We start from the raw sequence: 13743 nt of genomic DNA, 5'->3' as shown, positions 1-13743 counted from the left end.
ATAAATTGAATTTCAGATTTATAGGAAATGAAATTATGCTGTTAATTTTGCATATTAAAATATAATATGCTTGACCTAATGTAATTTATAACAATTAAAACAAAATTCTGATAAACAGCACAATCTTGTCAGTAGGCCACAGTCACGTTATGTAACTTGTTTGTAGATATAATAATAACAAAAACAGTTTCTGACTTGTAAGTATGCCATTAACTCTGATGATATCCCAGTGACAGCAAATTACCACAAATTGATGCCTTGATGAACTCATGTTCTTCTCATATTTCACAACATTAAAACTTTGTCTTTACCATTTAATGGCATTTTGAAAGAATCATATTTTATTTCATACACTCGAAGGTTTTCAGACTTGCAGTTCCCAAAGACTAAAATGGAATGGAATCACAGTAAACAAACAAACAAAAAAAACCTCTTACTCTTCTTGTGCACTTTTGGGTGTTTTAAATGAGGATGCTTGAAATATGTTAGATTTTTCTTTGGTGCGAGTCCACGGGAAATGTGCCATATTTGAAAAACTAATTATAGCTAACATGTTTCGATGAATTACTTGCACTCCTCTTCATCTTCAATAATCTGTAAGTAGGCGTGTGTGTGTTATACTATTTAAAATGAATTTATTATGTTCAGTTTTTGTAACACAACTCATTAGATCCCATTCTCACTGTGATGTAATGATAATGCATACTTTTATTAATTTTTGTGAGGTCAAAAACTGATGCTATGATCACAATTAAAATGCTTGTTATTTATGCTGGAGTATTTTACTTTAATGATGAGGCAATTTCAACACAACTTTATAAGAGAATATGGAAAATCTATATCCAGATTTTGAATTGTCTCCAATATACAGAAGAGTGTGGCTAAGCTGAACCCTGATAATCCAAATGTACCTTTTTTTTCCGAACCATGAACTATCACAATGAAATGCATGGTCATAGCAACTGTAAAAACAAACTGCAGTATTATTAGGGATTTTAAGTTTTGTACAGGCTAATATCAAAAATCACAATCTTAGGAATCAGGGGGTTGTTTCAGCAGTAAGCTATCCGCTTTCACAAAACAGTATTTCAAGATAAAAGGGAATAGTTTTCTAGCTCAGATAGTCTAAATGATAAAAATGTAAATGTTTTCTTTAAATGTATCTGTAAAATGAAACTGGATTTAGCAGACTGCTGTAGTACCTGGAAGAGGTGTGATAAACTGATTTCTATTTCAACTCCCTGGTGTAACTCAAATCTGCAATCATGTTAAATAATCACATTTCATAAAATAAGTCCTAAAATCTTTGGGATATTATTTATTCTGTCAGATTTGTTGTCTTGCCCATCATGGCTGAAACGGACTTGATTTGCTCAACAAGTAAATCAGTTACTACTACTAATAGTTTGAGCTGTGCACAGTAACACATGTGTTTTATAATTTTGTGTCCAAACCCTATATTACCACCAAATAATTTGTATCTGTCTAGAATTCTAGAGCATTAAGTTTTATTTCCCAGAAATAAAATATGAATGAGTCGACTTCAAGATGACTGTTATGCAGCTTATAGCACGAAAGATAATCAATTTGTGACATTCTCAACAGGGTGGTGGGACAGAGGGTGCAGAGCTAATAGGATAGTCTGTATTATGTTTATATGATCTATGTGTGTTTGTGACTCAAAGTGGTAGATGGAACCTGAGATTGGGGGAATGAAAGCTGCTTCCTCTCATGGATGGCATTTTACAGCAGCTTCATAACACCAAAAAAACTCAACCAACAACAAGAGTATGTGTGAGTAATACCTGCCTTCAGTCTGTTCATGATCAATTGGTTTTTGACGTTTTATTACATGCTTAATTAACTGTTTCTAGGACAATGATTGAGGTTATACAAGATTTTATAAGTTCACTAACACTGTAAAATATTGATTGATAATTAAGCAACAAAGACAGACAAATGTGTGAGTTGTTGTAAAATCACTGTGTTTATAGGTGCACATCCACCTAGCTGTGCAGTCACTTTACAACATCAAATTCCTTGAAAAATCTTCGAGAGTTTATAAAATGACCCACTTTAGAAGATACAAAAATAAATAGTATAAGAAAACAAAGCTTTAGTGATGAGGCTGAACAACAGCACTTCTGTATTTATTTTGTTACTGCAATAACATGTTACTTTTATACTGAAATGTTAACGTTCAAATCCTACTTGATTGAATGGAATACAAGTCTTGGCTGTTTCGCGGGGTGACCAACTTGGTTCCATCTCCGTTTTTAAACTTAATTTCCAAAACCTTTCAAACGGGTCCAAAAACAAGTGCTTGCAGAAAAATATATTTGAAATATAAAAAATAAACAAACAAATGTCTTATGAAATTAATAAAGTGATTTGTTGCCTCGATTTAAGCATTTTATAAGTATGTAATTGCCAAGCTTGCAAATTATATGCTATCTATTATCTAAAAAAACCTAATACATAAAATTTGAGATACTATATTTACAGGAATTCATTGATATTGATATTGATGATATGATTTAGAAATGCCTGCATTTACGATGAAATAAGTTGCATGTTTCCAGCAATTTGAGTAGGATAAGAATCTACATTTTATTTTCTAAAAATGTTGAGAAATGTATAGGTTTTGGTGGATGTGAAACAACTAAATTTGTTAAAATACATAAATATATCAACAACATGTCAACCATAGATTACACTTTTTCCTGTGAATAAATGTTGAAGCTAGTTGATGAAAATATAAATGCTGTGTTTATGCAGTAGATTTCAAAATTACCTTATTTTGTATAAAATTGATTAAGCAGTGATTTTTTTTTTGTATATATAACTGCCAACTGCAGGCTTGGTTCCAGCTGATTCAGATCAAACCGCTCTTTGTATTTGTGTGCAGCTTGTTTACCCTTGCCAACTTTTATTATATATATATATATAATATATATATATATACCGGATTCTGCTGAGTCAACGCCCTGGGGGCGTTGATGAGGCAAAAGTTGAGAAGGGGTGTGGACTCAAGACGGGTGAAATAACAAGCAATATTACTGTAATATTTTTAACATTCGCTAGATAGAGTACGTTTAGAATTAGGCATGTTTCAAATTCAAGAGGCACTGCACACAGTTACGCTAACGAATCAAGAAGTGCAGTTAACATTTATTAAATGGTGAAATACAAAGTAAAGGGTTTGCCTGAAAAAAGGGTGCTGCGTAAGTCCACTGTAATGTAATTTAAAATCTTCATAAAACACACATTATCCTTTAAAGCTGAAGTCTATTGTAAAAAAAAAGGGGGGATTGTAGCTCAACAGGAAAGCGTACTCAATCGGACACAGAGTCAGTATTGTTGGATCAAAAACCGCAGAATTTCATGACTTCATCATCTGAACCTTCATCATCGATGATGCAACCAATTGCCTTGCCTCCAACAGCGGTCCTGGTCATGTCCCCAAGTGCTTTGGCAAGCTAGCCATGCAGGAGCCCATCTTCAGAGCCGTCTACGGCCAGATTGGTACCACAAACTTTAAATGACCTGCATATAGTATCCTCATCAAGCACAGCCCAGGCTTACGACGCACATTCAATGACATATTACCATGTGGCTTGTTTCAGATATCCCCAGGTGGTAAGCTACTCCCTCTGACACCAGTGCACCCACAACTCCCTCAATTTTGATTTAAAGGTTGCATTCCATGAAACATCTGTAGGCTGAACAAGTTGTGTACATCCACCAGGTATAAAGAACATTGAGTATAAGCAGTACATCTGCAACACATGCTTTGCACCAGGTTTCGGATGTTGTGGAATCCTGGCCCACTCCTCTTGTAGTGCCTGGATAAGCAGCTACCTTTTCAGTGTTCTCCGAGCCCTAGAAGCCACATGTTGCCCAAGTTCATCCCACAAGTGTTCATTTGGGCTCAGGTCTGGGGAATAAGGCATCCATGGCATGACTCACGTTCACATTCTGCAAGAAAGCTGTCGTGACACGAGCAACATGTGGACGTGCATTGTCTTGCTGGAATGTTGTCCTATTAGGATGGGCTTGGAAGAAGGGCACCAAGTGAGGCCTTAGGACTTGGTCAACATATCGTTGTGCAGTCATGTTGCCATCAATCACTACCAGCGGTGTTCTGTAGCGACTAGACACTCCTGCCCAGACCATCACACTTGGACCTCCCCACCGATAGGCCTCTCGTACACAACAATTAACATATCGTTCACCATGTCTATGCCATACTCGCTGATGTCCATCAGGGCAGTCTATGCAGAATCTCGATTCGTCACAGAAGAGGACCTAGCTCCACTGAAGGCGAATCCACCTTCGGTGTTGTTAGCACCACCTCATCCTGTTGCGACTGTCAGAATAGCACATACTCTTTTTATTTATATACTCTAACCACAACTCAGGGGAGACGTTTAGGAGGACATAAAGATGTTTCAGACTCCTGTAAGTGGATCGTTGGTGCACCGGGCTTGCAACATATCCAGGTAACTTTTAAACAATCGAGAAAATCACACAGACTCATTCGATCTGAAGTTTTAACGAATCAGAGTATTAGTACCCTTTCGATTTATTAAATGCTAAATAATGGACTCAGTAGTTTAACAGACTACTTTGAATCCCAGCTGACAGGCAGTCTGGGTGTCTCCATTGCCTTTATTTATTATCATTATTATTATTATTTATTTCTTAGCAGACACCCTTATCCAGGGCGACTTGCAATTGTTACAAGATATCACATTATTTTTCCATACAATTACATTATTTTTTACACATTATTTTTACATACAATTACCCATTTATACAGCTGGGTTTTTACTGGAGCAATCTAGGTAAAGTACCTTGCTCAAGGGTACAGCAGCAGTGTCCCTCACCTGGGATTGAACCCACGACCCTCTGGTCAAGAGTCCACACCCCTAACAATTAATCCACACTGCTGCTTTACAGGTACACTACCGGTCAAAAGTTTTAGAACACCTCAATTTCTTCAGTTTTTATTGAAATTTACGCAGTTTAATGTCTCAATGTACTCTGAAATTAAAGCATAGAACAAATAAACAATTGGAGATAAAAAAGAAATCATGGAATCGTTTTGTTAAACAAAATTTAATCAAAATTTTTGACTCATCAAAGTAGCCACCTTTTGCAGATATAACAGCCGAACACTCTCGTGGCATTCTTTCTACAATGGAAATCAAATATTGTTCGGAAAGTTCTTCCCAACACTGTTGCAGAAGTTCCCACAAATGTGTTGCACTTGTAGGTTGCTTTGCTTTCACCCTTCTGTCCAGTTCATCCCAAACCAGCTCGATGGGGTTTAAGTCTGGAGACTGTGCTGGCCATTCCATGATTTGAAGCCTACCGTCTTGTTCTTTTCTTCTAAGGTAGTTCTGACATAGCCTGGAGGTATGTTTTGGGTCATTATCTTGCTGTAGGATGAACCCCTGACTAGGCGTATACCAGAGGGTATTGCGTGGCACTGCAAAATGCTGTGGTAGCAGTTTTGGTTCAGGGTGCCACTCACTCTGTGCAAGTCGCCGACTCTGGATCCAGCAAAAGAGCCCCAGACCACCACGCTTCCTTCTCCATGTTTGACAGTTGGTGTCACACACCGAGGAACCATCCTTTCGCCTACTCGACGGCATACAAAAACCCTGCGTGATGAACCAAAGATTTCAAATTTTGATTAATCGGTCCATAAGACCTTCTTCCAGTCTTCAGTAGTCCACTGGCGGTGCTTCATGGCCCAGGCAAGCCTCTTTTTCTTATTTTGCTATCTTAGCAATGGCTTTCTTGCTGCCACTCGACCTGTCAAACCTGCAGCTCGACGTCTTCTCTTCACAGTTGAAACTGAGACTTGCTTACTTCGACCTGTGTTAAGCTGTGCTTGAAGCTGTTGTCCTGTGAGCCGCCTATCACGCAAGCTGTTGACTCTCAGAAACTTGTCTTCTGATTCTGTTGTGGCTTTGGGTCTGCCAGACCTCTTCCTGTCAGAGTTTCCTCCAGTTTCCAAGTGCCTTTTGATGGTGTAGGAAACTGTACTCACTGACATCTTGGCTTTCTTTGCAATTTCTCTAAAGGAAAGACCTACACTTTTAAGGGTTATAATGGTCTGTCTGTCTTCCTTTGTTAATTGCCTTTTTCTCACCATTATGAGAGCAATATACTACTTCCTGCAGTACAATACTGTCCAAATAATGCTTAAGAGGGTGTAGTAACACAGTCTGTTCCAACACTGCTTTTATACAGACAGAGGGTTTGTAAGTAATCAACAAAAGTTGGGACACCTGTAGGAATTGTTATCATCAACTTTCAAGGCTTAATTTACTTCCATTATTGCAGAACAGCTGTAAGTTGTTAACCCATTACTTGTTCCCTGAAAAAGGCCTTTTTGTATAACTCTGAAATGTACATTATTTTTCAGTTTTTGGTAACCTAAACTTTTTTTTTTAACCTCTGGCAGTTTACCTTTGTACCATTTCAGGTTATTCACTGGACTTGAACTGCTTAAATTTCAATAAAAACTGGAAAAATGGGGGTAGTCTAAAATTTTTGACCAGTAGTGTATAACAGCATTAATACTTCAATACAGTAATACAAGTATAGTTATCTTATGCTTAGCCCTTAGGCTAGTAATGCAAAAAGCTAAAAACGCCCACCGCTAAATTCTAGAGCATCCAATATATCACTCTCTTAGACTAAAACATAAATCATATACCTTATAGCAATGCATCAATATAAAAGAGATATAGATTCAAAATAGTTCTTACCTTCCAAAATGTATATATGGAAGTGTAGTGTAAGATATATGAAAAATAAGAACTGTCTTCAAAAGGCAGACTTCTAAATATGACCAAACAGCAATCATTTTTTCATAGCTTTTCCATTTTATGAAATGCTCGCTTCAACTGCCAAGTTTTCTTATTATAGAAAGGCCTTGGATTCAAAACTGAGGACAAGTAAATATCGCTTTGACTGCCAAAAATAACCTTCCATATCTAGCACCGCTCTGCTTGCAAGCAGATAAGGGCGAGGCTATTTTTTTGTAGATTTATTGTGTACTAAAATTATTGAATACAGTTTACACTTCATTGTCTAATATTCCAACCTAACAGTTCCTGTTTTTTTATTGCAGTAAAACCTTAATATAAACTAAACATTTATATTCTTTAATTAATGGCTATTGTAATGTCTAAAATGTTTAGAGATAGAGACTGAACTAATTCTTAAATTGATTTAATTAAATGAACATTATCTCAAATGCGTTTTAACAATTTTTGTTCAGTTTGTCAATGTCAAGCGTTATAATGAAGTCTCAATATGTTCTTTCAACAGTTTAACTTTAAATGGCATTATAAGATGTATTTCTAATTTTAGTTTCTTCAGTATAACAGTTGCTCCTAGAAATGGTAGTATTATTTTACTCCATTAATCTGTTATGAAGTCTTTTTAAGCTTTTAGTGTAAGGTCCAGTTATTTACATTTACAGGCTACCATTAATGCAATAATGTTATTCTGACTGAACTAAGTCTGACCCCTTTTTAACTTTCATACAAAATCCAGTTGAAGCAGGTGTTAAGACATCCTAGCCTTCGGACAATTTTTGGTGTTGATTAATATGAGACACTACCGAAAGCATTTTATAATACTCATTATTTCAGACCAAACTGTAGCTTAACACAGTAAAACATCCTACGCTTTTCATTCCAATTTCTTCATGCCAGATTCTGATTATTTTTTGTTATATATAGAAAAATGTTTATTTTAATATAAACTCCTATCTTCTGTTATCCGAAAGTAATGAAAGTAAAGTAACAAAAGAAATTGACTACCTTTTCTCATAAATCTGGAATGTGCTAACAAGGTCTTATTCTGATACGAGCCTGCCAAGTTTGACTCCTTCCAGCAGGTTCTTTCATAGACTGCACACAACAGCTACCCAATGTTTTCTACTGGGTATACAGATCTATTTGAAAGGAGCATATACAGTATTACTATAATTATTGACAAAGAGTATATCATATTACTTCAATCAATAAAGGTGTGTTTAAATCATCCAATTCATGTGTAATAACTCAGCATGTTCCCAACAGGATTCAAACTCTGTGCCAGGCTCCGCTCGGACTGGTTCTGCAAACACCACTACAGTATATAGGATAATGCAGCTTGTCAACTGAGGACGCATTTTATCTTACCAATCATACAGCAGCCCTGAATGTGAGGTTTCATGCTACCTTGTTGCAGTTCTGGTACCTTTGCTTGAAGCTATGTACTGTGTTGGAAGAAAACACTGGGACAACGCTTTACATAAAGTACATTCTTACCTTGAATGATGAACTCCACACATAAAGTGAACTCATGGTCACTGTGTTGCTTGTGTCAGGAGAAACAAACCAGTCACTTACCCAGAGATCATTGAGATATGATCCTTTTTGGTGCAAAAGTCAGTGTCCCTTCCCCATACAACCAGACGTCATTCCAGATTCATTGTCCAAATTTCTTCTGCGTTTGCTTGGGTGCAGACTCGTGTAATTGTTTGATTTTCCTCGCTTTTTTTTTTTGTTCTTATTCTTATTAAAAAAACATAACTTTTTTCCCCTTTTGGTTTTGTTTTCGTTTTGTTTAGTTATTTCTTTTGTGTTTCCCTTGTCCAATCTGTGTGTCTGTTTTCCCCATGCCCTCTGTAATTTGTGTGCTTCCCCACTTACTTTAACAAGTTAATAGATATAGGGACAGAGCCGCTGGGATTTCATTTTTGATTTTGATAGACTTACAGGAAAAACACCTTTACTGAATGTGTCTGAAACATACAGAAACTGTTGGTCTAACCACCTGCTGTGTTACATTTACCAGTAAACACCTGTTTCTTCCATCCTGCTGGGTTTTCACTAATTATTAGAGAAATTGTCATTAAACTTATGCACACATCTCAAATACATAACTCCCTTGTGTTTCCGTAAACTCCAGGTATATTGAACATGTTATTTAGCCCAACAAGACTTTTTGGGCATAATAATGTCTTCTGAGAGTCTAATGAATGCATACTGAACAGTAAAGGGAAGTAGAGAATTTAGATTTGCATATAGAAATACAGTACAGACTTACACAGAAATCTTATAGTAAGGATGACAATGAGATATTCTTGTGCCCTTAATGCAGATTACGTTGAAAAAAGTAAAAAAAAAAAAAAAAAAAAGTGTAGGGTAGAGAGATGCCTAACTGATGTTTTCTATATAATCCCCAACCTGAAAGAAGACCTTGCTGCATTACACTGAAAATACACAGTACATAAATCCAGTGTACACGGCATTTCATTGTTGGTGCTCTTCTGTTTTCTGTTTTGGGTTCCAAATTGCAGACCATTTGAACAGATGATGATAAGATAGAGGTCTGGAGGGTGGGGATTGATTGTTTTAGGGAATATATATTCTGTGTTAGAACCTCTATCATCTTAATCTGTTTGAGCAGGAATTCGCAACATTTTTTGAATCACACCAGATTTTTTTTTCATGCACCACAAGCCAGTCATTTATTTATTTATTTATTTATATATTTATTTATTTATTTTAATTATTACTATATTTACTTTACAAATGTATTATTAGAACACTCACAGCGCCTTCCCCCCCCCCTCCCCAAGGGGAGCGCACCCCACGGGTTGAGAGCCGCTGTGTTTGAGAACCTTAGTGTTTTACCCTTATTGAAGCAATCTGAATTGTAGCACCCTATTAATCTTTAAATCATACAGTATTTGTGGAAGTTATATAGTACTGATGCTATACAAATGGATCAGAAGTGCATGTGCATACTTTTGTGGGAATTAACTTTTCTTAATGAGCAGTATGTCACATGGTATCTGTCAAGTGAAGAAATAAATAGTACTTCTTGTCACATGTTTTTTTTCCATGCATGAAATTAAATCTGCCGACTTTGGGAATATATGTATGACATTTGTCACACCGCTAGCTTGGACTGCTAATTAATACCTTTACTTTTTTTTATTCTGCTGCTGCCTGTAGTGTCTGCATCTAGTTAGAGATCCCCAGAGGACTTGCTGATTTTACCCAGAGAGGAGTTATGTAGCATTGTTAATAGCCTGGGATGGAGTAAACAGCAGCTAATAGCATTGACTGCAGTGAGAGTGTCTTATATCAGCGTGTTACCTTCTCTCTTTCACAGCACTTTTTCTAGGCAACATTTTTGTTTTCTTTTATGATTCCAAGGATAGTTTGATGTTATTATTCGTGGGAAACTGGGGAAATGAGGCATGATGCAGTGAGACATTATAATTGGGATTTTGAGCAGTGTTTTTTTAAAGATATTAACACAGGCACGCTGTGCCTGCTGTGACCAACAACCTTGCTTTTTATTATACCCAGCTGACAGGTTTGTCATGTTTGCAAGTTACCATGCATTACCATGCATTTTCCTTTCATTACCAGTGTCCTGGTACTTCATTGGAATGTTATTAGTTACAATTTTACCAGCTTGTGGGGCTTAGTTTATTGAGGGAACCTGTAAATATTAAATGTGTTTGTTTCATTTATATAAAAAAGGTATTTAATTTGTATTGGCATAACGTGTATTAGCTTTATGGTAGTGGAATTAACTTACAGGAATTTTAAGTCGTATATCTTACAAAATACATACTTGGTATACAGTATGCTGCAGAAACCCATTGTCATAAAGGCTTACACTTTATAACCCTCAACACAGCAGATCTAGCCCCACTGAATTTAACTGACACTGACCTGTATGATTTCAATATAATAAAAAGACTACAGCATCTAGACTAGAAAGGATATTTACAACTTTGTACTGTGTGTCAACAAACTTGATGCATTGGTGTCTATCCCTCTAATGTTGATATTGTTTCTTTAATAAAAACAAGATACAAAATTAACTAACCTACCATATATAATAATCATTATCATTAACAAACAAAAGAAAAAACACAGCGAGATGGAACATGTCAATCAGTTTACACAAAATTAAAGTGTTAAACCTATTTAACTATCGGTAATTTTTTGTTATGGCCATGCAACATTTTGTATTCTCTTTTGACCCCTTCAGTTCTAGGGGGAGTACGGCGTACGTCCTAAAATAAATCTCACTGTAGCGCTGGCTGTGAGCGTCCAATCATTTCAGTTTTTTTTTTTTTACAAAGTGTGTAGAAGGGTTTAAGCTCTCAAAATATGTGAATGGTGTATCGGTCACATCATTTAAAAAGTGCGTGATTGACATGTAAACTGCCCTGTATACGATTTCTCTGTGTTATTCAATGTTGGATGCGGAAGTCAAACAAGCAAACAAAAAGGTCTGTATTATATTTTTTTATAGTGCTTTAATTGGCACAACATTTGATGGATACAACATTTAGGAGGATTTTTAGCAAACTTAATATTACTTTCAGTAGTTACTTTCAGAACTGATCGATCGCTATTGATTACTGTATGCTGTTCCTGTTGTATTGTGGCATATGCGGTAGTAACTCAGTGCTTGGACCAATTGCTTCTGACATTTTAGGATATGTGTGGGAGGGTTTAGTCTCTCAAACGTGTGAATGGTGGATTGATCACGTCAATCAAACAGTGAATGATTGATGCCTAAACTGGCCTATATGATTTCTCTGTGTGGTTCAGTCTGGAATCCAGTAAGTCAAATAAACAAACTGAAAAGTTTTATATTTCGGATTGTGGTTTAAATGTGAGCAAATCAACATTTAGCAGACCTACAGGAGATGTTTTTGTCCAATTTTATTTTATTTTCAGTAGTTATTTTCGGAAAATTTTCATAAAAGAGTGCTTTTTGACAACCTACATTCACAACAGAACCTGCGTTACTCTTTCTTTTTTTTTTTAAAACAATCAATATAGTTTCCTGCTTTGTTGCAACATAAAATTATTTTAGTTTCAGAGGCATAGTTACACAGTGCGCGCTTTTTATTAACACAAAAGAATGACTTCACTGCGGAGGTGGCATCCTGTGCGTACAGACCGGGATGTTGACAGTGTGTGTTTATATTATCTTTTTTTTTTAATTGTTTTTTTTATTTGGGGTCCAGGGGCCAGGTTTGTTATAATGAAGGGTGTTATAGCGAGGGTGTCCTGTATATACAGGTTTTTACAGAAAAATTGCATACTTTTGCACTGTAATGAACACCAGTGGTGGTTTGGTAGCCTGGATATGTGCCAGGCATATTCAAAAGATGAGGGAGCTGTTGTGTTAAGTCATGATGTTCTGTCTGGAGGCCTACTAACCCAGGAACATTTGATGTTAATTTTAACTTTCTCAACATTGCAGATGAGTATTTGGGTCGAGGAAAGATAACTACATTCAAACTGCGGGGGCTCTTGTTGTAACGGATATATGACAGTGCACTAAAAACTGTAGACAAGTAATTCAATCTGCAGTTGGACTTTATTTATAGTAAAACTTCAAATAATTGCCGGGTCTCAAATAATCACCTGTCTCCAATACACGCCGGGTCTGCTGGCAAATATTGTAAATAAACGCCAGGTCTCTGTCATTGCCATTGAAGATGAGAAGGATGAGGAGGAGTTTGAGCGTAATGAACTGCTTATAAGTGACAGCGATGAAAGTGACTCAGGATTAATAAATAATAATAATAATAGAAAATGTCATTTAAGATATGCCTACATGTAATGCATATTTGTTTAATGCAGTTATTATGTTATTAAAAGTTTTGATAATTTTAAGAGTGTTGAAAGTAGTCGAGATACAAACCTCTTGGTGTATTTTAACGTGTTTGTTGTATTAACAATGTACAAGTTTGAGATTAAACAATACATTATTTTTGATAATGATACTTATTGCTTTTATTGTTCATTTTTAAAAACATTTTAGAAGTTTGTATTATTATTATTATTATTATTATTATTATTATTATTATTATTATTATTGTGCTGTAAGCGTAGCCTACACGTCTGTGTTCTGATATCTACATGGCTGTCTTTTAGTGGATTTAACTGTTGTTGTTGTTGTTGTTGTTGTTGTTGTTGTTGTTGTTATTTATTTCTTAGCAGATGCCCTTATCCAGGGCGACTTACAATTGTTACAAGACATCACATTATTTTTACATACAATTACCCATTTACACAGTTGGGTTTTTACTGGAGCAATCTAGGTAAAGTACCTTGCTCAAGGGTACAGCAGCCGTGTAGCCCACCTGGGATTGAACCCACAACCCTCCGGTCAAGAGTCCAGAGCCCTAACCACTACTCCACACTGCTGCAATAATAATAATAATAATAATAATAGTAGTAATTATTATTATTATTATTATTATTATTATTATTATTATTATTATTATTATCAACAGTGGTAGATCTAATTCTATTTTTAAATACAAATTCGTACTTCTGCTTGTTCATTTTCCAACATTTTGCATACCGTATCCTTGTTAACCAGTGCATATAAGAAAGACCATAATAATACTTTTGTTTTATAATTGAGGGTGTACAGTACAATGTTATTTAGTTGTAAAACAAAACTGTTACTTAGTTCCCACTGACACACAACCTTTTAACAAAGTTGTTGGAATGTTTAAACTGAGTTACGATGTTGCTACAAGGCTGTGTGTTAGCAGCTTCTCAATGACCGCATGAAGCATGTGAAGCTAGTGATGTAATATAAACGCTGGTCTCAAATAATCGCCGGTCTCCAATACGTGCCGGGTCTGCTAATATATACCGTTATCAATATCTG

General features: G+C 35.9%; 1 protein-coding gene across 4 annotated transcripts in view; it reads left to right on the top strand.

Annotated features, from left to right (window-relative positions):
• The window catches only part of tbc1d22a (TBC1 domain family, member 22a), a 175825-nt gene that overhangs the window by 62551 nt on the left and 99531 nt on the right, over nt 1-13743 (top strand). The gene's annotated exons all lie outside the window — the stretch shown is intronic.

This window comes from Acipenser ruthenus, chromosome 7 (genome assembly GCF_902713425.1).
Source record: "Acipenser ruthenus chromosome 7, fAciRut3.2 maternal haplotype, whole genome shotgun sequence".
In the NCBI taxonomy this organism is placed as follows: Eukaryota; Metazoa; Chordata; class Actinopteri; order Acipenseriformes; family Acipenseridae; genus Acipenser; species Acipenser ruthenus.
Note: the sequence above shows the minus strand (reverse complement) of the source record. Positions and strands in the feature narration are given on the sequence as shown.